At 41.8% G+C, this 22,502-nt stretch overlaps 1 protein-coding gene and 1 long non-coding RNA gene across 3 annotated transcripts in view; one reads left to right on the top strand and one right to left on the bottom strand.

The window, feature by feature from the left end:
• Window positions 1–22,170, bottom strand: part of BOC (BOC cell adhesion associated, oncogene regulated) — a 99,882-nt gene extending 77,712 nt beyond the window's left edge. For both annotated transcript variants that reach the window (XM_044941826.2, XM_044941838.2), the window contains exon 1: window positions 22,021–22,170. The gene's annotated coding sequence lies outside the window, so the exon portion shown is untranslated. The remainder of the gene's footprint in view (window positions 1–22,020) is intronic.
• LOC123333345 lies at window positions 1,233–11,983 on the top strand. Its single transcript, XR_006550678.2, has 3 exons — window positions 1,233–4,284; window positions 6,735–6,825; window positions 11,097–11,983. It is a non-coding gene; the product is annotated as an uncharacterized LOC123333345 (long non-coding RNA).
• Window positions 22,171–22,502: the final 332 nt, after the last annotated feature.

The following is a 22,502-nucleotide window of genomic DNA, read 5'->3' as shown; positions in this document are numbered from 1 at the left end:
AGTTTTTATTCCAATCCCCAAGAATGTTCAAATTACCAAACAAGTACACACATTTTGCATGTTAGCAAGGTAATGCTCAAAATTCTTCAAGTTAGGCTTCAGCAGTACATGAACCAAGAAATTCCAGATGTACAAGCTGGGTTTAGAAAAGGCAGAGGAACCAGAGATTAAATTGTCAACATTTATTGGATCATAGAGAAAGCAAAGGAATTCCAGAAAAACATCTACTTCTGCTTCATTGACTATGCTAAAGCCTTTGACTTCGTGAATCACAACAAGCTGTGGAAAATTCTTAAAGAGATGGGAATACCAGACCACCTTACCTGTCTCCTGAGAAGCCTGTATGCAGGTCAAGAGGCAACAGTTAGAACCTTACACGGAACAACTGACTGGTTCAAAATTGGGAAAGGAGTACAATAAGGTTGTATTTTATCACCCTGTTTATTTAACTTCTATGCCAAGTACATCATGCGAAATGCCAGGCTGGATGAACCACAAGCTGGAATCAAGATCGCCAGGAGAAATATCAATAACCTCAGATATGCAGATGATACCATTCTAATGGCAGAAAGTGAAGAGGAACTAAAGAGCCTCTTGATGAGGGTGAAAGAAGAGAGTGAAAAAGCTGGCTTAAAATTCAACATTCAAAAAACAAAGATCATGGCATCCAGTGCCATCACTTCATGGCAAATAGAAGGGGAAAAATTGGAAGCAGTGACAGATTTTATTTTCTTGGGCTCCAAAATCACTGCAGACAGTGACTGCAGCCATGAAATTTAAAGACGCTTGTTCCTTGGAAGAAGAGCTATGACAAACCTAGACAGCGTATTAAAAAGCAAAGACATCACTTTGCTGACAAAGGTCCATATAGTCAAATCTATGGTTTTTCCAGTAGTCATGTATGAATGTGAGAGTTGAACCATAAAGAAGACTGAGCACCAATGAACTGATGCTTTTGAATTGTGGTGCTAGAGAAGACTCCTGAGAGTCCCTTGGACAGCAAGGAGATCAAACTAGTCAATCCTAAAGGAAATCAACCCTGAATATTCATTGGAAGGACTGATGCTGAAGCTCTAATATTTTGGCCACCTGATACAAAGAGTTAACTCATTGGAAAAGACCCTGATGCTGGGAAAGGCAAAAGGAGAAGAGGATGGCAGAGGATAAGATGGTTATGTCCATCACTGACTCAGTGGACATTAATGTGAGCAAACTCTGGAGACAGGGAAGGACAGGGGAGCCTGGCATGCTACAGTCCACAGGCTTGCAAAGAGTTGGACACGACTGAATGACTAAACAACAACAATAAATTTATACCTTTATTTAGTATTTTGTGTTCTTTTCTTATGCTTTGGTAATTTAGGGGTCAGTTTCTTCACTATACATTTGGTACTTTCATATTTTGTAAAACCATGTTTACTATATACACGAGTTGTGATCCTCCTTTTCAAACTTAACATTCAAATGTGATTATTTTTCCCAAGTCATTAAATCATCTCCAAAGTTCAACTTAAACATCTGTGTGCCATTCAAAGAGAGGTTACTTATTCAACCATCCTCCTAATGTCATATTTTTAGGTTATTTCTATTTTTATTATGATCATGCACCACAGCTGAATAAACATCATAAATCTTCATTAATAATTCTGATTATTATCTAAAGGTGAATTTCTATGAGTAGAAATCTTGGACCAACAGAACATTTTAAAGGCTTTTGGTTGGTATTGCAAAACACTCCTCTCATGACTCCAATATATATTTTCATCTCTCAGATTTCCACAACAATGAGATCATCAAATACAAGGCTCCAAGTGGAGAGTTGATTGAATTATCCAGTTTGGATGACTGTACAGACTAGATAAAGAAAACAATTGCCAAATATTCAGTACAGTGGAGACAGTGCTTTAGTGGGAAGAGTAAAACAACAATTTCTTACTATGTGAGCTCAATTATATTTATGATCTTATTTAATCTTACCAATAACTCTCAAAGAAATAAGCTAACATTTACTGAGCACTTACCTCTCACAGCCTCTGTTCTGGATTCTGTGTGTACATATGATCCTGAATCCCCACAGCAACCCTTTCCTTCAGGTTTGATTATCTCTATTTTACAGATATGGAAGAAACTCAAATAACTTGCCTAAGATCCCTACCAACTGAGTACTAGTACTAATTGCAAAACTTGGGATTTTTGAAGTGCAACATATGGTTTCCCTGCAACTGTTTCATGAATTAATTACAGACTTCTTAGTGGAGTAAGAAAGGTGTATCAAGAAAATGATTGAATTTTGTCAAGTCATTAAGGAATCTTTTGTGGGCTACCAAATGACTGTGGTTAGTTTTTTTTTTTTTTAAGGACATCCAAATGCATTCAAAGAGCTAAGGTGACTTACTAACTGCAATTAATAGAAGAGTCCAAGGACTGAATACCTTAAGAGAATCCAGTTCTGATGTATGAGTTAACATATCTAGATTAAAGGCTAGATATTATAATTCACAAAACTGACAGTAATTAGAAAATTGGCTTTTGTATACATTCCTATTCCCAAAGCTAATGTTTGTATAAAGACTTTTATCTTGATTAGAGGTACTAGAAATAAAATATTTGTGCATCTTACTTCCTAGTTTCAAATTCTAGCTGTTGAATATATGAAGTTTTATTTATTCAGGGAATTTCTTAAAACATTTTCAAAACATGTGTAAAACTTAATTCATTAATTTATTATAGGAAAATTAGGGAATTCCCTGGGTCCAGTGGTTAGGACTCTGTGCTTCCACTGCAGAGGAACTAAGATCCCACAAGCCACGTGGCACAGCCAAAAAGAAAAAAAAAAAAAAAAAAAAGGCAAATTAGCCCTCATTTGCTCTTTAGTAGGCCATTAATAGTTATCTGAGTTGGCCTACCTCTCCATGCTGGTTATCACAAGGGCTGCCAGAGGAGGAATGTGCCCAGTTGCTCCAATATATTTGATGACTGAATGAAGAATGATGAATAAAAGTAAAAGATTGACCTCTGCAACAATTAGTAAACAACTCAAGACAGCATATAATTAAACCCTAAATTGCATGGTTGAGGCAGAATTACAGGTGAGCCTGGTACAATGCCATTTATTCCCTATTCAAGTTGAGCTGGCTGGGACTGACTCGTCTCATCCAGCACTGCCAACTCAGGTGTTCCTACTGGCCATGTGTTCTTTAAGGACTCATTTTTCAGATGTCCTTGAGGCTGCCTGCAGACCAGGGTACTGTAAGGGGAGGATGACATAAAAAAGCAAGATTGTGGGATCAGTCTGGATTTGGATCCAGTCTTCAGCTGAGTCTGGATACTCTAAATCCCGCTTTCTTCATCTGTGAAAATTCAAAATAATATACATGAAGTCTCTCTCTTAGTATATGACTCTTAGTGGGTCATCTGGTACAAGAATACCAGTTGTTTACAGCTAGCACTTCTTCTGATTGGTCAGTTCTAATGACTTGACCATTGTTTTACAAATTTATTTAATGTAATCCTTGGTGGGTGCTCTATAAGTAGTGGTTATATTGATAAAATTTTGAGTCAGAAGTAAAACTGCTGCTGCTGCTGCTGCTAAGTCACTTCAGTAGTGTCCAACTCTGTGCGACCCCATGGACTGCAGCCCACCAGGCTCCTCTGTCCATGGGATTTTGCAGGCAAGAGTACTGGAGTGGGTTGCCATTGCCTTCTCCAAGAGGTAAAGCTAGGGCAGAGAAATGGAGTAATCCAGGGCCATTTCCATGATCCATGCTGCATGCTTGATTTTGCACACTCTTTAAATCTCAAACAAATGGAATCTGTCTATTGACCCAGAGTTTTAAGAGACTACATTTTTCCAAGATGTAAGATCCTCTGATAGAAGCACAGTCCCCAGTTAGTCCCACGTGAAACCCCTCTCTTAGTCAACTCCGTCTGTCCCTTCTTCCCCATCCCCTTCACATGTTAGGCTGAGAAATTTGGATCCTGGAGCTGCCCAGACTCCAGCTGTTTGATATTGTGAGGCTGATGGCAGCAGAGGGCAGGGGGCAACAGGCTCCAGATGAAAGCAAAAATTCAAACAGAACGAGACCTCAGAGATTTGATACCAAACTCAGTGGGTAACAGCCTCTGTTAAATTTGTTCAGTCAGCCATTTAAGAGGGAAGGAGTTTCTCACACATCCTGGAAGGGTATTTAGTGATGAGATGCTTCCAAAGAAGGGGATCAGTATTTCAGGGACTGAGCAGAGCAGAATCAAATGTCAAAGCTGCCAGAGCAAGCTTAGAGACAGGTAGTGTGCTGGCTTCTTTTGCTCCCGGTGTATTATTTTCTTGCTCTTTCATGAGTTACTAGGGAGTTACTAGGAGTTTTGGTCACAGCAACAGAAAACCCAGCTGTGCCTCACCTTAACTCCACCCTACCCTGCTTCTTTGGGTTTTGGGGAGTAGCCCTCAGGGCAGAGGCCATGACAAAGAAAGGGGAGTTGAGAGGAAGACAGAGCTATTGCGCTGGTGGTGCTCTCCAACTCAGATTCAGAACCCAGTTTCATCTTCTTTGCCCTCTATTTGTTGGATTCATCAACTTGAAAATGGAATCATTTGCGACTTGGTGGGCCATTTGAGAAGCATCTTGCCTGTGATAAGAAAGGACTAGGAAAATGAATTACACAACCCACTGATTTCCTCATTCCTTAAAAAAAAAAAAAAAACAGAAATCTTTTTCTTATTTATCCAGGGGAGGTGAAGATGGGATCAGTCATGTCACCTTATTTAAAGCTTTTTAGCATCTCCCAGCTCCCTTGGTACAAGGAGGACAAGTGCTCCCTGCTCTGGTCCAGTCCACCTTTCCAGCCTGGCTCCCCAGTGGCCCATCTGCCTGTATCTTGTGCTCCAGCATCTCTTTGCCCTTCCTCAGAGTACCACACTTTCTCATGCTTTCCAGCCTGCTCAATTTCTGTCTTCTTTGCCTTAAACCTGTTCTTCTCTTTTATACTCACCCTCTTACTCTTTACGATTTCCCTCTAACATAACATCAGTTCAGTTCAGTCGCTCAGTCATGTCTGACTCTTTGTGACCCCATGGACTGCAGCATGCCAGGCCTCCCTGTCCATCACTAACTCCCGGAGTTTACTCAAACTCATGTCCATTGAGTCGGTGATGCCATCCAACCATCTCATCCTCTGTTGTCCCCTTCTCATCCTGCCTTCAGTCTTTCCCAGCATCAGGGTCTCTTCCAGTTCTTTGCATCAGGTGGCCAAAGTATTGGAGTTTCAGCTTCAGCATCAGTCCTTCCAATGAATATTCAGGACTGATTTCTAATATCACTTCCTCTAGAAAACTTGCCTGAACCTCTCTCCAATTCCAGTTGTCCTGCATGGATCCCTCTTCTTACTTTTATTACAGCATCTATCATGAGCACTTCTCCGCTTGACTGGAATATCTTCAAGCTCAAAGGCAATCCCTGTTTCATCTCTATACTCCCAGAGCTTAGCCTGATACTTGGCACAAAGTGAATGCCCAATATAGAAATACTTGAATGAAGAATTAATAAAATTAAGTATCTCTGTCATAGAAGTTGAAGCCTAATGGATCTATGTAATCTAGAATGCTGAAAGGATTCTAATAACTGGTACTTCACCTGAGGAGAAATCATAGTTATAAAACCAAAATCCAGGCTCTTAACTAAAGTACATAAAGACCGATTTGTCTTAAATATAAAATTGGATGGCTATTGTATAGTATTTTGCATTTAGATGTTAATGGTACATTTGAAATGATAGCACATGACCGACATAGTTGCATGTTTTTTTTCTTTTTCTTTTGAGATAGTCACGTGTGTTGTAAGAAATACCAGAGAGATTTCCCCCTAACTACAGCATACTATCTAGGAGAAGGCAATGGCACCCAACTCCAGTACTCTTGCCTGGAAAATCCCATGGGCGGAGGAGCCTGGTAGACTGCAATCCATGGGGTCGCTAAGAGTTGGACACGACTGAGCTACTTCACTTTCACTTTTCACTTTCATGCATTGGAGAAGGAAATGGCAACCCACTCCAGTGTTCTTGCCTGGAGAATCCCAGGGACGGGGGAGCCTGGTGGGCTGCCGTCTATGGGGTCGCACAGAGTCGGACACGACTGACGTGACTTAGCAGCACAGCATACTATCTAGCCTAAATGGAGTACAATATCTTAAATCAAAGATATTTAAACAATACCTTAACATTTGATTCTGATACATCAGTCATTTACTTTCTTCAGATTTTGCCAGTTTTACTTGCACTCATTTGTGACTAGTTGTTTGTTTTAAAAATGATTTGTAGGTTATTGTGTGTATGCAGCCCAGCCCCTAAAAGTCTGGCCACAGTAAGACTCAGGATCTTGCCCAGCTGGTCCCAAAAAGAAAGGGCTTGCATCTTTTCCAGAAAGTCTGTGGCAACAGGATTCATTCCTGACTCAGTCTCTGTTTATACCCTCTTTAACCCTTCTTTGGGCTTCCCTGGTGGGTCAGAGGTTAAAGCGTCTGCCTGCAATGTGGGAGACCTAGGTTCAATCCCTGGGTCGGGAAGATCCCCTGGAGAAGGAAATGGCAACCCACTCCAGTATTCTTGCCTGGAGAATCCCATGGACTGAGGAGCCTGGTGGGCTACAGTCCATGGGGTCGCAAAGAGTTGGGCACGACTGAGCTACTTCACTTTCACTTTCACTTAACCTTTCTTTGAATGTCGTGTTCCTCCTCTGACAGGTCAAGCAAGAACCCAGTTTCTGGAGGATGCTTGATGAGTTGGAACAATTCCACCATCCACATTTTCTGCCATTGGTCAACACACCCACAGGTAGGCTGTATTATTTGTAGAATTCAGTGGAAAATAAAAATCCAGGGAGGGTCCCAGTCAAGAATCAGGGTGTCAATTTCCCTTTCCCATACCCAGAGCAGAAAGGTGAACCCCCAAGGTGTCACAACCTCTATACAAGATACACTAGGGGATGGATTAGAGGCCTGAGTCCAGTTGTCTGTTGAGAGTGCTATAGATCTACCAACCCAGGGTGGGGACAGCCACTGCCTTGCCCTTCTCTGAGATGCAGTGGGTACATGCTGTACTCCCACCCTCCCCATACTTGTGCTCTGGCCCCCACCAGGGGCAGAGGGCAACTGAGGAGCACTTATGTGGTGGGGAAGTCTGGGGGAAGCTAGGGTACTAGGGTTCAAAGGACTGAACAGCTGAGAACCTATCCCAGGAAGGCAGAGGGAGGCAGGACCCACGTGAGCTAAGATCCCAAGCCTCCCGTGTATGTTCCATTGTCCAGTCTAACTTCATTTACAAAGTACAAAGTCACAGACAGACTTTCAAGATGATGGCTACAGAGATTAAAACCAAGCAGGAGGCCCTTCTGAGTACCCGACTCTGTAACCACACTGGCCACATTCCCATGAAGCTGCCTGAACACACCAAACTCAAACCTTCCTGAAACTGTAACTTTCTACTCTCCCTTGAGACTGGAATCATCTCCTTTATTCTACAGTGGGGTCTAAGAATAATGGCATGGAGCAGTGAAACTTTCTTATATTTGATTCTCCTCAGTAAAATGAGTAATGTTAGCAAAGAAAAAATCTGCTTCTTTCTCTCGCTCTTTTTTTTATATCTGTCTGATGCAAACCAATAACAAAAAAAGAAAAGTTAGTCTTAAAACTGCCTTGGTGAGTAACCCCATGATCTATTCAACTGTTAGAAAAACTTGGGGATCATCTTTGGTGCCTTTTTTTCCCTTCACTCTTTTCATTCAATAGTCACCAACTTCTGTAGTGCCACTTCCAAAGTCTCCCCAGAATTTATTATCTGCATTCAGTCCCTTCTGCAAGTGCCCTAATCCAGACTTGCCATCATTTCTCATATTGAATCAACCTCTTGATTAATCTCCCTACTTCCCATCTGCCTCCATTTGTCACATTCCTGATAGAGACATCTTTAGAAATAGCAAATTCAATCATGCCATATCCATTCCTCTTCCTGACCTCACCACTTTTAGGATGAAATCAAACTCCTTAGCAAAGCACACAGCACCTTTCACACAGTCCCTAGCAAGTATCTCTTCAATATGCTCTCCTACCATTTCCCACTCCTGACCCTATTCCCTCCCTCACCATACAGAACTTCTTTAGAACACTCCAGATCATTCCTTTCTCTAGGTCTTTGGTTATGTGGTGCCCTGGCTTGGAACATCTTTTCTGTCATCTGCACCAGACGCCTACCTGTCCTGCAAAATCGAGCTCAATTATTAGCTCCCCTGGCCCTCTGTGCCCATCTCGCCTTCCTGGCATGTGAGCGGTGCCTGTTAACCAAGGACCAATATCACTTGCTATTTACTCTTATCATAACATCTACTGCACTGCTTTAATAATTATTTCAAACTGTCATGTTTCTCAACACAGGGGATGCCATTCACATTATGGTGTATTTTCAGTTTTCCTTACCTGATGTGAAACTCTGCTAGTCAGGTCCTGGGCCTTAATTATCTTTGAACAACTTCTGGAATATGGAAGGCAGTGGGCAAAAGGAAGGAAGGAAAAGAAAAAGGAAGCCTTGCAACTGCCATTCTGTAATATTTCTTTCTGTCTCAACTCTGGTCCTCCATGCCCTCCCCCCATCAGTTTGATATCTTAAGAGCCAATATAGATCAACAGCAGAGCCAAACTGATTGTGCAGACCTGGGTTCCTTAGGTGATGGGAAATCATGATTTGCCCAAATCTGAAGCAGGGGCTGCATGCAGACTCAGCTTTGTTCCTCAACTTGGGGCCTTCTGATGTGGAACACAGAGATGTTGAAACTTTTCTCCCTCAGGAATGACTGGTTCATAAAGTTACAAAACACTTTGAAAAACAAATGGAAATGCCTAAATATATAGAGCCAGAAAACATTTCTGTTTTATGAACATAAAAAAAAAACTTAAAAATGAATAACATGCAGTTGTCAAAACTCACAGAATTATACTTCATAAAAAAAGGAAAAACAAACTACTGCATAACTCAAATGGTAAAGAATCTGCCTGTAATGCCAGAGACCCAGGTTCAATCCCTGGGTCAGGAAGATCCCCCTGGAGAAGGGCATGGCAACCCACCCCCGTATTCTTGCCTGGGGAATTCCAGGGACAGAGAAGCCTGGCAGGCTACAGTCCATCGGGTTGCAAAGAGTTGGACATGACTGAGTTACTAACACACACACACACACTCATACTTCATAAAGAAAATTTACTATATAGAAATTTAAAAAAATGAACCAGGATGAAGGAGGAACCCCAAATGGAATATAAACTGTAACAACTGAACCTAACTATATTACAAATGAATAACAGAATCATAATGTTAGGGCTGGGGAAGAAAAGAATTAAGTACTTTGGAAATCAATATTTTGGCTGGTTACTATAAAGCTAATGGCAAAAAGAACTGTATACAAATACTGTATTCTAGTTAGTAAATCTACTACTTGGGTATATATGAGGGTTGAACATATACTTAAATACACTGTAGATAATCAAAGTCAGGCTTTTCACTGTCAGAGTAATAAGTTACAAATAAGGAAAGAAGGAAGGCTAGAATGAAATCTGTGGTTTTAGATGAGAGTCAGAGGTATCAGTGTGTCGTGGCTGTGTGTGTGTGTGTGTGTGTGTGTGTTTAGAGAGAGAGATGCAGAAGTATAGGTGTATTTATGTACCTAGTATGCTCCTAGTATTCTTATGTAGATGTCCTAGCTCTATCTGCTGAGAGGCCTAAAAGCAGTGACATCCCAATAGCAGCGAACACACCCACCACAGAAGTCCTGGTTTTTACATCCTATTCTCCAGTCTGAGGAATTAGGGATTCTTAAAAAAAGTGTTTGATTCCAGGGCTGCTGCTGCTGCTGCTCCTAAGTTACTTCAGTCGTGTCCGACTCTGTGCAACCCCATAGAAGGAAGCCCACCAGGCTCTCCCGTCCCTGGGATTCTCCAGGCAAGAACACTGGAGTGGGTCGCCATTTCCTTCTCCAATGCATGAAAGTGAAAAGTGAAAGTGAAGTCTCTCTGTCGTGTCCGACTCTTAGTGACCCCATGGACTGCAGCCTTCCAGGGTCCTTCGTCCATGGGATTTTCCAGGCAAGAGTACTGGAGTGGGGTGCCAGTGCCTTCTCCGGATTCCAGGGCTGGGGTGAAATAAATATAAGTTGAGGCAGGAGCATCTAATGCTGCTAGAGAAACAAAGAAGTACTCAAAAAAGGACAATGGCACGCCACTCCAGTACTCTTGCCTGGAAAATCCCATGGACGGAGGAGCCTGGTGGGCTGCAGTCCATGGGGTTGCTAAGAGTCAGACACGACTGAGCGACTTCACTTTCACTTTTCATTTTTATGCACTGGAGAAGGAAATGGCAACCCACTCCAGTGTTCTTGCCTGGAGAATCCCAGGGACGGGGGAGCCTGGTGGGCTGCCGTCTATGGGGTCACACAGAGTCGGACACGACTGAAGCGACTTAGCAGCAGCAGCAGCAGAGTTGAAAGGGCAAAGTAGCCAACATGCAACCAAAGCTGGTATAATTTTATCCACAAAACAAATATGGATTGTATTAGATTATAACTCATAGAACAAAATAAATATCCATGAAGCCAGGTTGATATAAATAAATAGCTGAATGAATGAATGAGGTAGAAGGGGGAGCTTTTCCTTAGAGAAGAATTCCAAATAATAAATGTAGAAGTAGTTAGGGAAATAGAAAATATTTATTAGAACACCACAGCAATAATTTTTCAGGCAAGACTGAGTGATGGATGGTAAAATTAGCAGACAAAATTTGAAGAAAAACAAGATATTTGCATAGTCTCAAACTATCGCTCCTAATGTTAGTCACAATGATTAAAACCTGCCTTTACTGTGAAGAAACCCAGGAGATACCACCAAGTGATTAATGTTAACATCACTGGTGGTAAGATATATAGATATTATGCCACCCCAGCATGGTATACTGAGAAGGACATATCACATCTGTGGCATTCTTGTCCCCAGATGGAAAACATCAAACAAATAAAAGTTGAGGGAAAGTTGATAAAATAACTGACCAGTTCTCCTCAAAATCATCAGGGTCAAGAAAAGACTAAGGAATTGCTGCAGATTAAGAAGACCAAGGATACGTAAAAACTGCATTCAATGTGGGATCCTGCACTGACTCCAGAGCAGAAAAAGGACATTAGAGGAAGCACTGATGAAATCTAAAACAGTCCATGGTTTAGTTAATAGTACTGTAATGATGTTTCTTAGTTTTGATTACTGAACTTGGTTGTTAAGGATGATAGCAATAGAGAAATCGAGTGGAGGACGTAAAGGAACTCACTGTACTGTTTTTGCAACTTTTATAAAGTTACTTGAATAAAAAGTTGAAAAAAATGAAGGGGGTCCATGCAGGTAAAAAGGAAGAGGTGGATGAAAGAGAAAAGTGGGTACAGCATGTCTGAAGTTCTCTGGCAGTGAATGCACTGTAGGAATGGAAGTAAGTTCAGAATGGCTCAATAGAGCGGGGAGGTGGGGATTTTCTTCTTTTACATCATAATGGAAAAATCACAGTTTCTCATTTTAAGTCACTCATTTAAAAACTGGAGGACCATTCAAGCGGCCATGGGCTAGTCTTGGCTTTCACAAATGTTCAGGCCTACTCTGGAGCTACAGACAGCACCTCCAGGACTTGCTCTAGATGTTTCAAAAGAGTATGTGAGTGCTTAGCCAGGGGCCAGATTGGGGGTCACCTGGAGAGCCTGGGGACTTGTATCTCACAGACCCCTCAGACATATTAAGTAGGGAAGTCAAATCTTAGGGTTACTTAAGACAGCATGGAAAGAACACAACGGGACTAGGGCTTTTGGTCCAAATGTTAAAGGACATCTATTATCACAGTGAAGCTGTCCATGCCACTAGGATTGCATGGGTCGTCATGGGGCCACATCTTCCCCTGAGCTGAGCTCAACTGGGTCTTGCCACATTTGTCTCTGGGATGATGACCAACTCCCCTTTCTGCCTGTCATATAATTTCTTAGATGTGTCACGACATCTTAACAGATTTGGAAGGCATTCTCCCCATAAGCTGACCTGGGATATCTCTTGTCTACTAGAGTTGCTTCTGTTGCCACAATTTCCAATTGTATGGGTTTAAACAAATCACTAAGCCGTATGTTTCATTTCCTTATCTGTAAAATGAGGACAATGATAATACCTATCTCACAAGATTAAGAATCAATAGAGATAGTATATGTGAAAATACCGTTCAAAGAATAATGTGGTTTAGTTCCTAAGTCATGTCCGACTCTTGTGACCCTATGGACTGTAGCCCTCCAGACTCCTCTGTCTGTGGGATTTTTCAGGCAAGAATACTGGAGTGGGTTGCCATTTCTTTCTCCGAGGGATCTTCCCAACTCAGGGATTGAACTTGGGTCTCCTCATTGCAGGCAGATTCTTTATCAACTGAAAACGCTTAACAAATGTCAATTTTAATTTCACTGTTCCAACACAAAAAAACATATGGCATTTAAAAAATGTTAAATAAAACCCCATAGGCACACATAGAAGCCAATAATTTCAGTAAAGCCATCCCTTTTGTTTTTAAACCTAAAACATAATTTTCTACACTCAGCCATGTAGTTAGATGTGAGACGCGGGATTCTTTTCTATGGCATCCTTAGCAGTGAGAGCCCAGCCTGGTCGCCAGGACCATAAAAACAGAAGGCTGTTGATCATTAGCCTGCGTAAAACACAGCACTTGGGCATCTCACTTGGAACTCGCTTTTTAACTTGTTTCAAGAGGTGGCGCTTAGAACTGAAAAGAGCATTGTATGTCTGAATGAGTGCACCAAAACACCAGGCCAGACTGGGGTGTGGGCACCCACTTATGTGTGCAACTGCCTTTTTACCTAATTAATCCTCTCCTTGCAAGCCTGAACGTGGCCTGTGAACTTCACATTCCACTGTTAACTGGAACTCTGGGTCCTACAAAACCTGGAGGCTTTAATGGAACGTTATTTGTTCAGGGTCCTTGAAGCAATGATATCTAATGCAGCAGAAGCAAAGAGAAAATGCCCTGAGTGTTAGTGAGAACAGTTGATTTCCATCACCGATCTGGCCCTGTCACTGCCCTGCTTAGAAGCCTTGGATGGCTCCCCTCCTGGACAGAGTCCAAACTCTTCTCAACCAACCCGGACACATCTCTCCACACACTCAGGCCACACCCACTGCCCCTACCTCCCACATCACAGGGCCTGCACTTCTCCAAGTGTGGTTTGCAAGGCTACCTGTAAGAAAATAAACCAGCTGTGTTTGCACAAAATGCAGGTATCGCTGCTGGCCCTCAGGGCTACTGAATCCACATTTCTGAGTGTAGAGACATCAGAATTTTGCACATCAAAAGTAGCTCCTCTAGCCATTCTCAGAAACACAAAAGTTTGGGGGCCGCCCATCTGGCCACACTCAGCAAGCTCTCTGTTCCTTGAAGTCGGCATGCATATTATTTCTCAGTTCCTCTGCCTCATTCTTTTCCTCTCCACAAACTTACTAAGGGAAGCGCCCTTTCTTGAGTTCCTTCTGTAAGCCGAATGCAGTCCATACATTGAGGCTTCGAGGATCAGTCCAGATTCCTGGATTCTCTGCTGCCTTTCCTCATTCCCTCTCAAACAACGAACACAAGTAACTGAACACTTACTAAGCTTCATGTCCCCAGTGCAGAGAGAGAATAGAAATGGATTTAATTTAGTCTCTGTCCTCAAGACGCTCAACCAGAGTGACAGAGATCTCTTGTGTCTGTGCCTCTAGTCTCTCAGTTGAGAGAGACTCTCAGAACCAGGGAACTGGAAAAGATGGGGTGTCAGCCAGCCGGGGCCGGGGCCGGGGTGGTGGGTGGCTCTATGGGCAGTAAGATGCGTATAATGTACCCAGAATTCATCACATGCCAAGCCAGCAGTCTTTTTCTTTTAAAAGTGTCTTTCACTGAGGGAATGCCAAAGTGCTCTACTAGCAGGTTTGATTTGGGTACAAGTTTTAACAGAGGGTAAAACTGAGGCTCTGGGGTATTGAATCTCCTTCTGTAGGTTTTTGAGTAAGACACGGCAGAACTGAGTCCATGAGAACTTCTCTGAGCGTATGCTGGCACGGGGCCCACACGTCAACGGCCCTTTCCTAATGCGCTCCGAATGAGAGAGTGAATCGGTGAACAATCCATCTGCTTTATAATTTTCTAAAAAAAATAAACCACCTCTGACAGAACTAGCCTAGAGCTTGAGTCTCTGCTCCAATACTGAATTTCCCTCACATTCCGAGACTTTGGGCCTACTCCTCTTCCTCTGTATTTTTCGTCCCTTCTTCTCTTTTCAGATTTTTAGCTTTAATTTGTCCAAACTGTCTTTTCCCCTTAATTTTGCAAATTAGTTTCTTCTTCTTCCTAGGTTTTTTACTTGGTACTTCTAAGTTTCTTTTTCTTCTCTCACCTTATACCCCTCCTTTTCCCACCCCCTTCCCCCTTCCCTCCCCGCTGTCCCCTCCCTCCCTGTGGCCCACATCCTGAGTCTGAATGCAGGCAGGATTAATCCAGCAGAGAACACGATGTCTGAGAGCCATGACAGATGCACTAAAGCGTGCAGCGGTGATAAAAGGCAGCTCTGATGGGCTCTGTCAGGAATCCCTCAGAAACACTGAGGGGAAACATTTGCTAACCCCTTTCCTGGCTCCAGGCCCCCGGGCCCCACAGCAGGATCATACCTAGAAAAGCCAAGGGAGAAAAGTAGAGAAACTAGAAAGTCTCCTTCCCCTCCTGTCACCCCACACAAGAGACTTTTCCCCACAGCCCCAATTCTCTGACTCTTCACCTGAAAAGCCCCCTAGGTTAAAACTGTGAGTGGCCACAACCTTTGATTTAAGTCCTGGGTTGTTGAAGGAATGCTGTAAGGCATCTTAGGAGAGAAGCCTGCATAACCTACTGCTGGCTTATAAAGAGCAAGATGAGTGGTAGGAAAAAAGATCCCTATAAAGGGTCTGATCCAACATCCAGGGTATGTGTACAAATGCACACGTATGTATGTATGAACGTAAACGTAATAGTGCATTCTGCTTCTACTTCCCCTCCAAGTACACTCAACTAGAAAGGATTTGCCCAGCTCAGAGAGTGTGTGGGTATGTGGGACAAGAAATAGAATGTGATTTATTACCTACTGAATTGGTTTACTAAGCAATACAAACTTTTACCCAGATTGACTTAATTAACCAAACAAATAATGATTGATACACTCTGTGTTGAAGAGATAGAAAGATCAAAATACTTCCCAGTACTTATTCACGTTTCCAATTTTGTTTTGTCCCCTTGGTCTTACTTGATTCCCTAGACCCACTGCCATCCTAAATGCTTCTACATTCGTCACTACTAGTCTGTTGGGACACTGAGCACCTTCCTTTCACAGGGCTGCAGCCTGGTTATTTAAACACTGTCCCACTGGTACTGTCTGTCTCTGGTTCTCCCTTCCTCCCCTTGATTTCTGGCCCCTCCAGCTCCAATATCCAGATAGGCAGGGGCCTAGCCAGGCTAATGGTTGACTGTTGGGGTCTTCTGAGGCAATAAAAACTGGGTTTCTGTAAAACTCATTTCAAATGCTCACCACTTCTGGAGAGCCTGAATTTTAGTCCTTTCCCATTATTACTTTAGGAAAAAATAGATTTACCTGGTTGGTACTAAGGTGATAAGTTGCAGGGCTTTAAAGTTTCACTAGGGAAAAGCAAGGTAGTTTCATGGTTCATAGCCTTCTCCTGGCGAAGGGACTTGCATAACTCAACGAAGCTATGAGCCATGCCATGCAGGGCCACCTAGATGGGATGGATGGGTCATAGAGAACAGTTTTGACAAAACTCAGTCTACTGGAGGAGGAAATGGCAAACTGCTCCAGTAATCTTGCCTAGAGAACCCCATGGACAGTATAAAAAGGCAAAAATGACATCTCCTGATACTTCAGCCACCAGATACAAAGAGCTGACTCATTGGAAGAGACCCTGATGCTGGGAAAGATTGAAAACACGAAAAGAAAGGGCTGGCAGAGCATGAGATGGTTAGATACTATCACCGACTCAATGGACATGAATTTGAGCAAACTCCAAGAAATAGTGGGGGACAGAGAAGCCTGGTGTGCCGTAGTCCATAGGGTCACAAAGAGTGAGACACGATTTAGCCACTGAACAACAACAACAAAATATCCAATCATTCACCAAATAATATTCAAATACTATCACATGCCAAGCTCTACATGCAGTGGCAGAGGTCTGCATGGCAACCTTAGAAAGGGCTACTTCTTTGAAACACAGAAAAGCAAATTTAGTTGTTTTGTTTAAACAAATAGTCTCTGAATTCTTATTATGTGCCAGCCATTCTGCTTGGTCATGGAGACATGGAGAAACAGGCCTCTGTCCTTGGAAGCTCATACAGGCCTTCAGTGACATAATCGGAGAGAAGCTCAGCCTAGTGGGCTGGGTGATCTCAGAATTGGAGGACTGGGGGAGTGGGGGAGAGACAGGAAGGGGGCGTAAACAAATCAATTAAGTCTTCCAGAAGGAGGTAGCACATTAGCTGTGGTGTGAGTAAAGGAAAAAAAGGATAAGACTTTGAGCTAGGAAGCAGGGACATTCTCAGAGGAAGAAGAGATCTGATAAATGACAGAGATAAAATTGCTCAAAGGACAGATTATTGACAGGCAAAGTTAGGGGGTTTTTTTAATAGTCATTACGGAGCATTAAGGGTTTTGAGCAGGAAATTGACATGCTTTGAGTTATGGCTTTTGGAAGAAGGTAGAGATACAAGCTAGAGTACTAGAGGATTAATCAGGTAATTGTACTAATATGGTGAGATGAAGTGAGTGTCAAAACTGGATAGTGGGAGAGGGAACTGAGAGAACAGGTGAGATGGTCAACAGGCACATGAAAAGATGCTCAACATTGCTAATTATCAGAGAAATGCAAGTTAAAACTACAATGAGGTATCACCTCACACCATCAGAATCACCATCATTAAAAAGTCTACAAACAATAAATGCTGGAGTGGGTGTTGAGATTTAATCCTAGTTATTAGCCTATCATCTGAGAGAGGGACTTCTGCAGCACCTTCCAGCCCAGGAGAAATGTTACCTCTGACTAACCAGGAGGGAGCCAATTTTGCAAATTCTGGAAGTTTAAGGAAGTGATGCTTTCAGAATCAGAGGCTCCTGTCCTGTTGATTCCACACTGATTCAGGGTCCTAGTATTTTCCAACGAGGCCCCTGATTTTAACATAGCAGTCCTGCTTTGCTGAGCACTGAAATATCTCTGGAGCTCTGCAGCTTTATCTATGAGACCTATCTTTTGCACACTCTACTCTTGGCTGCATCTTTGTAAGCTATGAAAGAAGCCTTTGGGCTCACACATCCAGTCTTAGCTGTTTACTAATGGCCTGGTTTCTTATTAGCCCTCTGCAGGGAGTCAATACAACTTACCAGTAATCAGACTCCACTCTCTTTGTGGATACTGATTCCCTTATGGTTTTTCAAAGTCTTGACTCTTTGGACCTGCCAGCATTGCCCTCCATGGAGACATTTTTATCTCTTGTGAAACCTTCACCACCACTGTGTGACCATCTGTGCCACACATATCACTGACGATGGTGTCCTCTTGACCCACTGATGGTTGAAAGAGTCAGCCTCAGAACCCTACTTATTGCCCCCATCCTCAGACCACTCCTGGCACTGTGTTAGTTTAGGTCCATTTCCCTGTTTTACAGATAATGACACTGAGGCTTAGGATTAAGTCTTAGGTTAAGGATTTTGCTAAAGACCATGCAGCATAGGATTCGAACCCAGGTCTTGGTCTGTGCTCTTTCCATAGGTAAATAGGGAAGAGGTGACTGATGGCTGAAGGGCACATGGGGGTGAGCCATCTCCTGATCCTTGCCCCATAAGCCAGCCTAAACAATGCCTGGGCCCAATAGAGTTCCCAAGGAGCTGAAGCGGACAGCGTTAGTCATTGTTTAGCTATATCATACTTATTTAGCCTTTTAAAAATTTTCTGAGAAATCATTTCTTTCTATTTCCTTAATCACTCTTGAATATCTTCTTATAATAAAATACACAGAGGAAGACACTTCTGGCTGAGAGCGGAGGCCTGTCTAGGGCAGGACTGGAGGCAGGATAAGGTCTGAAGCCTGTTTTGTGCAGAGGTGGATGAAGCATTGTACTACTAGCTCTGTGCAGACACCCTGCCCAGGGGCCAGCCCTGAGGGCAGCCAGGGACTCCCTCTGTTTATCCCGACAGCCTGAAAAAGACTCTTTGCTGACTGGCGTAATCTTTCTTGATAAACATATTAATTTTCTGTCTCAGCTCAGTGGAGACGATCCCTGGATCAGTAATACAAGTTCTAATAATATTTTCCTTTTCTATGGTGACTTCTGAGTTGGCTTAGATGGTAGAGGAGAAAGTCAGAGGTGACCAGTGTTCATAAAACAGCAGTCTTCGCTCTCGAAATGAATGAGATCACAATGTGCTCTTCTGCTGCCCCGATGGACACAACTGAAGCGACTTAGCAGCAGCAGCAGCTGCCCCTGATGGGCAGGTGATGACTGCCAAGTGGACCAGGCTGATACAAAGGGAGAGTGAGGAGCAGAGGAACAAGAGTCTCTGGTCAGTGAGTGTCCTGGGCAAGCTGTTGGGTGCTTGATCAAGAATATCCCTGTTTAGCTCAGTTTACTACTGATCACTGGTGACTCCAGCACCTCTGAGTCAGGAGTATTATACGTAATAGTATCCACCTCACTGGAAGTAAATAATAAAAAGCAGATTAAGTATTTAGCAAGTGCCTGATAAGTACGCATTGCATATTAGCTATTACTACAAAGAAACCTATTAAGTGCACCTATTTTATTCTCAGAGAATGGATTTATATTGGCAGGACTTTTGAAGCAGAAGAGTTTTGAATCCATATGCAGTTAGATCCATCAACCTTTTCCTTTCTTGTTTCTCCTCCCCTATAAGTATATTCCTATATATTCTTAGAGTTCTTCTATAGTTTACTTTTTTAAAAAATATTTACACCTTAATCCATCAGGAATGTATGTGGTATGAAGTAAGGAGATAATCTAATCTTTTTCCAAATAAACAATTTCCCCAAAGCCATGTATTGATTTAACATAATTTTCCTCTTGTGTTGATTCTTTCATGTATTTGGGTTTATATATTATGAAGCAACTTCTATACTAACATTTCTCAATAATGTTAATTGTGTCCTACACTAAGAATTTCTATTTAATTAGCTTACATTTAAAATCCTGCTCAAATTACTACTGCCTTTTGAATGGACTTCATATACTGCTGGAATTTAAAATTGTAAAAGAGTAACATAGACCAACTTTCTAGAGAGAGCAATTTGGTTTAAAAATGTTTATTCACCAAAGTTGTCCCACTCCTGGTAATTTTCCTGACAAAAATAAATTCAGACATTTATGTATTTGTATATAAAGCTGTGCTCTCATTTGTAGATGCAAAAAGTTGGAAACTATTTTTTGAAAGGTATAGTGATGCAAATTATATTACATTTATAGAATGGGTTGGAATGGGGAGGGAGGAGGGAGGAGGGTTCAGGATGGGAAACACATGTATACCTGTGGCGGATTCATTTTGATATTTGGCAAAACTAATACAATTATGTAAAGTTTAAAAAATAAAATAAAATTAAAAAAACCCGTATTTTTGAAAAAAGTAATACACAGGAAATGTATTTTTATGTTAGATGAAAATACAGTATGCAAAATTTTATATGCACTATTATCTCATGGTGTTTTTTAAAAATTAGCTGTAGTCACAATGGTCTTCTTTCATTTCCTTGAACAAACTTTTTCGGTCTCAGAGACTTTGCATATTCTGGTTCCTCTCCCTGGAAAAATTTTCTACCTGGTCTTTACAAAACTAGCTTTTTTCATTCTTTGTTGTTATTTTAGTTGCTAAGTTGTGTCCAATCCTTTTAGGACCCCATGGACTGTAGCCTGCCTAGCTCATCTGTCCATGAGATTTGCCAGGCAAGAATACTGGGAGTGGGTTGCCATTTCCTTCTCCAGGGGATTTTCCCTACCCAGGGATCAAACCCATGTCTCCTGCATTGATTGGCAGGCAGATTCTTTACTACTGAGCCACCAGGGAAGATGGTGGTTCTTTAGGCTCTTACAGTCTTCAGGTCTTTGCTTAAATGTATCATTTTAGAGCTTTCCCTAACTACTCTGTTAAAGGAGATCTATTTCCCCTCACCCATTAGTCTTCATGTTTAAGTATGTATTGGGCTTCCCTGGTGGCTCAGATGTAAAGCGTCTGCCTACAATGCAGTAGACCTGGGTTCAATCCCTGGGTCGGAAAGATTCCCTGGAGAAGGAAATGGCAACCCACTCCACTATTCTTGCCTGGAAAATCCCATGGACTGAGGATTCTGGTAGGCTACAGTCCATGGTGTCCCAAAGAGTTGGACATGACTGAGTGACTTCACTTTCACTTTAAGTATGTAATTATCTATTCCACATGGGCGAATTCTGCCTACTCATTTGGAAGGTTACTTCCAGATATCTAAGACCACATTTTTTTCTATTTTCTTTCAGAGCACTCATTCCTGCGATCTGATCGTATTGAATATGCACTGAATACTGCCCAACCCACTTTGCCATTCCCTAAAATTTTAAATCACCTGGTACATCCTTTAAATTGTCAATACATAAAAACATCAAAAAAGCATGGACCCTTATTTTACATCACTCACAAAAACTACCTGGAAATGGCTTAGGGACTTAAAAGTAAGACTGGAAACCATGAACTCCTAGAAGAGAGCATAGGGAAAAGCTTAGCAATGATTTTTTTTTTTTGGATATGACACCAAAAGCACAAACAACAAAAGCAAAAATAAACATGTGGAACTACATCAACCTAAAACGCTTCTGCACAGGAAATAAAACTATCAATAGAATGAAAAGGCAATCTATAGAACGGGGGAAAATATTTGCGAATTATATGTCTGATGAGTTAATATCCAAAATACATAAGGAATGCATGCAACACAATAGCAACAACAATAATAATAATAACCTGATTTAAAAATGGGCAAAAGACCTGAACATTTTTCCAAAAATGATATACAAATGGCCAACAGGTACATGAAAATGTACTCAACATCACTAATACCAGGAAAATACAAATCAAAACCATGATGAGCTATACCTGCTAGAATGGCTGTTATCAAAAAGAGTTAACAAATGCTGGAGAAAAGGGACCACCTGTGCACTCTTGGTGGGAATGTAAATTGGCACAGCCATTACAGAAAACAGTACGGAGGTTCCCCAAATTAAAAATGGGGCTACCATATGATGCAGGAAATCCACTTCTGAGTATATACCCAAAGGAAATGAAATTACTGATATTATCTTAAAGATATATCTGCACCCCAATGTTCAAAGCAGCATTATTTATAATAGCCAAGACATGGAAATAACCCAAGCATCCAATGATAGAAAATGAATAAAGAAAGCGTGAGCTATATATTTCAGCCATAAAAAAGAAGGAAGTCCTGCCATTTGAGACAACATAGATGAACCTTGAGGCATTATGCTAAAATAAGTCAGAAAAATACATATACTGTGTGATCTCATTTATATGTTCAAATCTTAAAAAACTAAAGGCAGACAAACAGTAGTTTGGTGGTTGTGGTGCATGGTGGGGGGAGCAGTATGATGGTCAAAGGGTACAAACTTGCGGTTATAAAGTGAATAAGTTCTGGGGATCTAATGTATACAGCAGCATGGTAACTGTGGTTAACAATACTATATTGTGTATTTGAAAGTTGCTAAGAAAGCAGATCTTAAAAGTTCTTGCCACACACAAAAAGTATAACTATGTGTGTTGATAAATGTGTTGTGTTAACTAACCTTATTGTGGTAATCATGTCACAATATATATAAATATCAAACTGTTACACTGTACACCTTAAACTTACCCATTGCTATATGTCAGTTGCATCTCAGTGAAGTTGGGAAAAAAATAAGCATCTCATTCTTTTACCAGGACAACCTGTGCAGAGGAGTAAGTTGCTGATGATCAAACTCAAGGCTGTTGTAACGCATGAAACAGTGATGAAATCCTAGAGGGTGTATTTCAACAGCCATGGTCCCCTCTACCACTTGCATTCCTTTAAGTTCATGTGAGAAAGAGGATGCGAGTCTGGTGAGAGTGAAGTCAGTCTGGGAGAGTCAAATGCAGTTTTTTCTTCTAGGTAGATGGGGCCCTGGATAATTGGACCCAGGTGCCTGGGAGAGAGGCCACAAAGCTTTCAAGGTGTAATCAAGCCTACTTAAGATTATAAACAGCATGTGTCCTTTGCTTGTCAGAGCTCTCTCAGCCTCAACTCTGACAGGACTCTCCAGTTCTTCCCTTCAAACAAAAGTCCTCGCCTCCTCCTTCTGTTTCCACAACCCAGTT

Source organism: Bubalus bubalis, chromosome 1 (genome assembly GCF_019923935.1).
Source record: "Bubalus bubalis isolate 160015118507 breed Murrah chromosome 1, NDDB_SH_1, whole genome shotgun sequence".
Taxonomy (NCBI): domain Eukaryota; kingdom Metazoa; phylum Chordata; class Mammalia; order Artiodactyla; family Bovidae; genus Bubalus; species Bubalus bubalis.
Note: the sequence above shows the minus strand (reverse complement) of the source record. Positions and strands in the feature narration are given on the sequence as shown.